Consider the following 7,210-nt stretch of genomic DNA (forward strand, 5'->3'; position numbering starts at 1 on the left):
CGCAGTCGCCCGGGGCGGTCGGTTCTCGGACGCTCTGGGGCGTCAGGCGCTGCGGGGGAGGCCGTTGGGGAAGGCGGCTCGGGTTTCTGCGGTTTGCACACTTCAGTTCCCTTTCTCTTACCACCTCCGCTGCTGCCACAGAACGCGGCACGCCTCTCGGTCCTTCAGTTCTTCTCATTCATGTTTAAATAAGTGAGTGTCCTGGCCGGCACCTGGACACTGGCCACAGCTTCTGGCGTCGGGCGAGCCTCGCGGGGTGGGCCCCGCAGCCTCAGGGTGGGAGCGAAGTTGTTCTTGGGCCCGCGGAGAAATAAGCAGCGATTGGCCATCTTGCGTCCCCGCCTGGGAGGGGCAGTGCGTGTCCTGCCAGATTGGCCGGCGGTGGGCGCTCGCGCCCTGGGAGCGTCTGGCTTCCGCCCGCTGATGGACATTTCCCGGGAAACGTGCTGAGAAGACGCGTTTCCTTAGCTCCGTGTAACGGCCACTCGGAACTCCGATGCGGTCATTTCCTAGTAGGTTTATCCCTCGTCTGCAAGGCGGGTAAACTTAAGTGACCGGAAACCCCGTTTGTCCGAGTGCCTCCTTCCTGCCCACGGCCAGCGCGGCCTGCAAGGGGCCAGGGCGGCTGGCCCGGTCAGCCTGGTGAACGCTTGGTCCGAAGTTATGTGCTGTGGCTTACCCCATGGGCTCCTGGGAGGAGTGCTGCGCTCCTGTCCAGCTCTCCTATGGCTTGTTCTTTAAAAGTCAAGCAAACAAGTACTGGGTCGTATTCTCTGGGGCCGACATCGTACCAGATGTTGGGAATGCAAAAAAAAAAAAAAAATGGGAGTTTACTTCGTTTCTGTTTTCAGGGGTCATGATTATACAGCTGACAGTTATCAAGCTCTACGCACTGTTGTTAAATTCTCATCACATTTTGATGTCACAGCAACCCTATAAAGTCAGCGCTGTAGGTATCTCCATTTATGGATGAGAAATTGAGGCACAGAGAGGTCTGCCCAACTGGTAGTGAGGCTGCTGAAACTCATGGGGAGTCTGGCAGGTGGGCTCCAGACTCCCATGTTCTTTTTTTAAAAAATATATTTTATTAATTTTTTACAGAGAGAAAGGGAGAGGGATAGAGAGTTAGAAACATCGATGAGAGAGAAACATAGATCAGCTGCCTCCTGCACACCCCTTACTGGGAATGTGCCCGCAACCAAGGTACATGCCCTTGAGTGGAATCGAACCTGGGACCCTTCAGTCCGCAGACTGATGCTCTATCCACTGAGCCAAACCGGTCAGGGCCCAAGTTATTTTTTTTTAATTAATTTATTGGGCTGACAAAGGTTAATGAAATTATATAGGTTTCAGGTGTACAGTTCTACAAAATATCATCTGTATATTATATTGTGTGTTCATCCCCCCAAGTTATGTCTCCTTCCATCACCATTTATCCCCCATTTATCCTCTTCTACCTTCCCCCTCTCCCGTTTCTCTCTGGTGATCATCATACTGTTGTCTGTGTGTGTGGTGTGTTTGTTGTTGTTGCTGCTTTTGCTTAATCCCTTCACCATCTTCACCCAGCCCCCCAGCCCCCTTCCTCTCTGACAGCTTTGTTAGTTTATTTTGTTCATTAGATTCCACGTATACTCTGCAAACTGTCATTACTAGAGCAAGTTAGTGAGACACAAGGGAAGCTGTAGTTACATTATGGTAAGAGCGTGAACTTACTGCACAGGCTGCTGGAAAGCAACATGTGGTTACTTGGCTCTGACCAGAGAGTTAGGAAAGATGAGAAGATGACTCCAGAATTGGAAGTGGAGATGCAGAGACAATTGTGTGTGCAGAGGAAGACGCGTGAAATAGCATGTTGAATTAGTGGACTATTACGCATTTTATTTTAAAATATGTGTGTGAGGTACAAGGAGAGAGAGGATGAGTGGAGAAGTAGGAACTAATTAATAAAGTGCCTTGAGATGGTCGTGTGTAACAGCAAAGGATAGAAACACAGCTTCGCCTGACTTGGGCAAAAAGAGGAATTGATCAGCTCCTCAAGAGTCTAAGCAAGAGTTAAATAGAAAGGTGGGCCTCAGAGAGCTGGGCCAGAAAGTCAAACTGCCAAGGCTCTTCATTTCTTAATACTCTCTTAGCATTGAGCACTTTCCCTAGTTGGCAGGAATCATGGATGTTGACAGCTTTTGGGTTTTGACAGTTGGCAGCTTCCTCCAACCTAACAAAATCCCAAGGGAAGGCTTTGATGCACCCAGCGTGGGTCAGGTGCCAGCTCACATGGTAAGTATATCATTTCAGGGGATGGCAGTAGGGGAGTTCCCAGAAGAGAAATAATGTTCCTGAAAGAAGTACAGATGCTGAACTAAGAAACATCCATATAAATTTTTAAAGAATTAAAGAGAAAAATAATCTCACTATATCTTGCTCAAGTCAGTGGGTAGCCACTGGTTTTTTTTAAATATGTTTTTATTGATTTTAGAGAGAGAGGAAGGGAGAGGGAGAGAGAGAGATGGAAACATTGATGAGAGAGAAACATCAACACTGATCAGCTGCCTCCTGCATGCCTCATACCAGGGATCAAGCGCGAAACCCCGCATGTGCCCTGACCAGGGTTCGAACTTGTGACCTCTTGGCGCATGGGTCGATGCTCAACCATTGAGTAACACCGGCCAGGCAGCCATTAGATTACTTTAAGAGGATAAATGATTTTATGCTGGATTACATATGCCATTTAGAAAAATTATTCATTTTATAAACTAGTTTGGGGGTAGAATTAAAGGAGGGAGGCCAGTTAGGTTGCTGGTTAAGTCTGGGAGGAGTTGACAAAAGTGGCAGTTAAAATGGAGAAGGGAGGACACAGTTGGACGAATATTTAGAAGACAGAGTCAGTGGGACCTGTGACTGACTGGATGTGGAAGAGAAGAAGAGATGTGGCAGGTTCCTGGCTCAAGCAGGGGATTCAAGTGCCAAGCCTCTTCCTTCTGAGTACAGGGCCCTCCTGAACATGGATTCTCTTGTGACTGCAGAATTTGCACATCCTTGGGAGGCCTTGGGAGTAGAATTGCCTGCCCGTCCCCTATAGAAAGATCTGCTGTGGCCTTCTGTATACCAGCATTTTGTAAACACAAGTATCGGTGATACCCCCTATTTTCAGTGCATTTTAAATACAGTTGTCCAGTTTTTTCAATGCATTTCTCTAGATTTTGTTGTGTTCCCTATGCTTTTAAGATTGCATTTCTCTAAGAGTGTAGGAGGAAAACCCACAAAGACAACCTGCTCTGGCTCTTGGTTAGCTTCTCTGACTCTCCAGTGTCTGGCACTTAATACACACTCAGTGTGTTAGTTCTTATTAGTGGTGGCTTTGACTGTGTATTAGGAAGTTTATATTTGATGAGGGGACCTGGTAGGAACAGAGAAACAGGCAAGGGATTAGAAATCCAAGTGGTTGGGAATATATTACAGCTATGGGCTTTTGTTAATATCTCTCAAGTGAATTTATAGGCAAAAATAACCTGTGTGTGTCATCTAAAAATTAGTAGTGTTTCACTTTTCAGACACTTTTACATATAAAGGTAATATATATTTTTAAATGAATCAGTGCCTGCTAGTGGCTACCTCCTTCTGGTTTGATCTTCCACTCTGGATGTTATCTGAAGAACACACTGTACTTGAGCATAGATGTGGAGCTTTTTAATTGACCTCCACTTTTTCAACCATGCTTCTGCTCAGTCTGACTTTAGGATAATGCTCTGGGTGTGTTTAAATTTTTCATTATTTTCTTTGGATTCTGTTTTTATTTATTTCAGAGATTCCAGATATTTAAGATCATTCATTTTAATTATACTTATTGGACAAGTGTTAATAATAATTTTCTTTTTCATTTTATTCTGATTTATATGGATGTTGCAAGTTCCACATTTCAGTCCTACATAAAAGAATATGTATAGAATTAAAGAGAAAAATAACCCATTTGAAGAGCTACCTTATAAAATTTGGCTGCACACAGCAAAATTGCAGTTGCTGGATGAACTCAATCAATAATTAATGGTTCCATTTTAATGAATCAGAATGAGAGTTGAACCAGAATTAAGTGAATTTCTGACAGGAAGGAATCAGTTTACTTGTAATATTCTTATTAAGGGAGTGTCTTTATTTTAGATTATCCTAATGCATAGTAATCCGAATACATGGTGTCCCAAATACATGTGTGTCCATGTAACAGAAATGATTTACCTTCTTAATACATTGTTGAGATTTTGCAGTAGCCATTACTTTACAGTGGCTAGTATAATTGTGATAGTATAATAAATTGGGCAAAATTATTTGAAGCAGGTGCTTATGAAATCATCAGAAAATAACCATTTCCAATTCCTATTTATATATGGAGGTTATTTCCCCCTTATTTTATTAAACTATATCACAAAAATGACACTTAAACATCTTTTCTTAAAATCAACAAAACTTCATATATTGTCAAGTCTTTAGATAATTTCTCTAAACCTTTGTTTTGTCATTGGTAAAAATATGTATAATATTATTACTTCCCTCATAGGATGGTTGTGCTTAACTGAGATAATGCATAAAAAAGTTGAGCATGTTCCTTGTCCTGTAGAAAATGTTTGATATATATTTATGATTGTCATTCAATAATATGCATCATCATTATAACAAATACATATATATATATATATCAACTTGTTTTATTGATTTTTTTTGAGAGAAAGAGGAGGTGAGAGGGATAGAGAGATAGAAACATCCATGAGAGAGAAACATCAACATTGATCAGCTGCCTCCTGCACGCCCCATCCTGGGGATCGAACCCAAAAACTGGGCATGTGCCCTGACCAGGAATTGAACTAGTGACCTATGGTTCATGGGTCGACACTCAACCATTGAGCCACACCAGCCTGGCAACAAATATATTTAAAAATAGTAAAATTTTTAGTTATATATGAGAAATTGTGTTGCCTTAAAAAAAATAAAACTCATGCAGAATTGAAGAAACTTAAAATAGGCTCAGCAGCTAACTTGCTCTTCTACTTTTTTTCCTTCCATAGACTAAAATGGCCTTTTTTTATTTTCCAGTTCCTAAATTATTTTTTAACTTAGAATGACTTAGTCCAGAGGGGAATTAATCTTGAGAAATGACTACAGTCAGTGACTAAGGAATCTCTTCTAGTTGGAATTCATTGGCATTAGATGAAATTGGGTAAATGGGCAAGAATAAAATCCTATGTTTCAGGTCAGAAAAGTGGATGGGCCCTCATGTGGTGGTGGTTTGAGAGAAAGATTTGGGGGATTTTAGTTAATTACAAGTTTAGTATATGCCACTATTCCATGTGTTCATTTCTTTAAAAAAGAGAAGAAAATATTTCATTCACATCTATTACATCACTTCTGGGCTCCATGTTTTAAGAGACAGAGTGAGTGATAAAACCAGAATAGTTCCCAAGACAGACAGGAATAAAAAAGAAGACTGCAGGGATACTAGGGGTCTTGACCCAGCTGAGGAACTATTACATAAAAGGTAAAATAGACTTTAAGTATTTTAGGTGTCCTCACTCGAACGCTTAGTTCTTAAACTTATGCAGATAGAAGAAAATAATCTAGAGATGTAATGTTCAACATGATGACTATAGCTAACACTGCTATATGGTATATTCTAAAATTGCTAAGTCCAGCCAGTGTTGCTCAGTGGTAGAGCATCAACCCATGAACCAGGAGATGGCAGTTGATTCTTGGTCAGGACATATGCCTGGGTTTCAGGCTTGATCCCAGTAGGGGGCGTGCAGGAGGCAGCCAATCACTGATTCTCTCTCATCATTGATGTTTCTCTCTCTCCTTATCCCTTCCTCTCTGAAATCAATAAAACAAACAAACAAACCTGTTTTTAAAAAATTGTTTAAGAGAGCAGATCCCAGAAGTTCTCATCACAAGGAAAAAGACATTTGGCTTCTCTTTTATTTTCCTTCTTGTATCTATTTGGGATGATGAATGTTAATTAAACTTATTGTAGTTATCATTTTGCAACATAAGTCAAGTTCTGTGGTATACTTTAAACTTGTGTGTCAGTTATATCCCAATAAAACACAAGAAAAAAGAAAAAGAAAAAATGTTGGAAAAGCATTGAGAATAATAGCCATTTTTTCAACATCATAAAACCATTCAGGAGGAAAATTGGGGAAAAAAATATATTCTATAAAAGTGCAAAAGTCTTGATTTGACATTTTTCACTTTTTTCATCATATTTCTCATCATTTTCTCAGTTTGCAGTGTAAGAAGAAATGATTGTAAAAATACCCATGGCCCTGCACCTTCAGTGTGGAGAGGGTGTTAGATCTTTTGTCTGAGAGTTGCTCATTTAGGAAAGGGTCTGGATGCTTTAACATGGAGCATTTATTTTTGAGTGGTGGTGTCAGGTGACTTCAAATCCACAAAAACAACTTACTGACTCCTGTATTTTCACTTCTCTTTGCTGCTCCATTGTCCTTCCCATAGAGAGGTAGGTAAGCAGATTGTGGGATGGTGTCTACAGAGTATGGAGCTCTGTTCCGCACAGATGTACACATCTTCTAGACCAGTGGTCGCCAACCTTTCGGACCTCATGGACCACGGGTTGGCGACCGCTGTTGTTAAAATTAGTGAAGAACCCTTGTGGCTGTTTCTCTTTGAGTAGAGGCAACAGGTGCTTTTCGCAGTTATGGGATGCAGCACTGGTAGCAGCTAGCCTTACTTCTGTCTGTCACCATACAGCGGAAATCAGATGTCTGTGGCTATCTGCTTACCCCTCCACCCTACCTTTCCCAGAAATGAACAGTCCCCAGGACTGTTCTGGCTGCTGTATTGCTGTATTTTGGTCTTTGGTGACAACCTCATTTGTCCATCTAGTGCAGGGGTGAGCAAACTTTTTGTGTGTGCCAAAACCAGCAAAATCTCTGACTCAAAATTCTTCTGCGTGCCAACCCTAATTTTTTGAGAACATGTTATGCCTACTTGATATCTCTTAAGGTGTACGTATGTGAAGAACCTTGAAGAAATAATAAAATTCATCCGAGCGACAAAAACACAGTATATGATGATGAAAAATACATTTATTTTTTAATGTATACATGTACACTGATAGTCTGACAGAAAACTTTAGGACTCCATTTGATATTATTGGGACTTTTGCTGCTGCATCACTGATGACAGAGATTTTACATCAGGTTTATATTTC

The sequence above is a fragment of the Myotis davidii genome, unplaced genomic scaffold, assembly GCF_000327345.1.
Source record: "Myotis davidii unplaced genomic scaffold, ASM32734v1 scaffold266, whole genome shotgun sequence".
In the NCBI taxonomy this organism is placed as follows: domain Eukaryota; kingdom Metazoa; phylum Chordata; class Mammalia; order Chiroptera; family Vespertilionidae; genus Myotis; species Myotis davidii.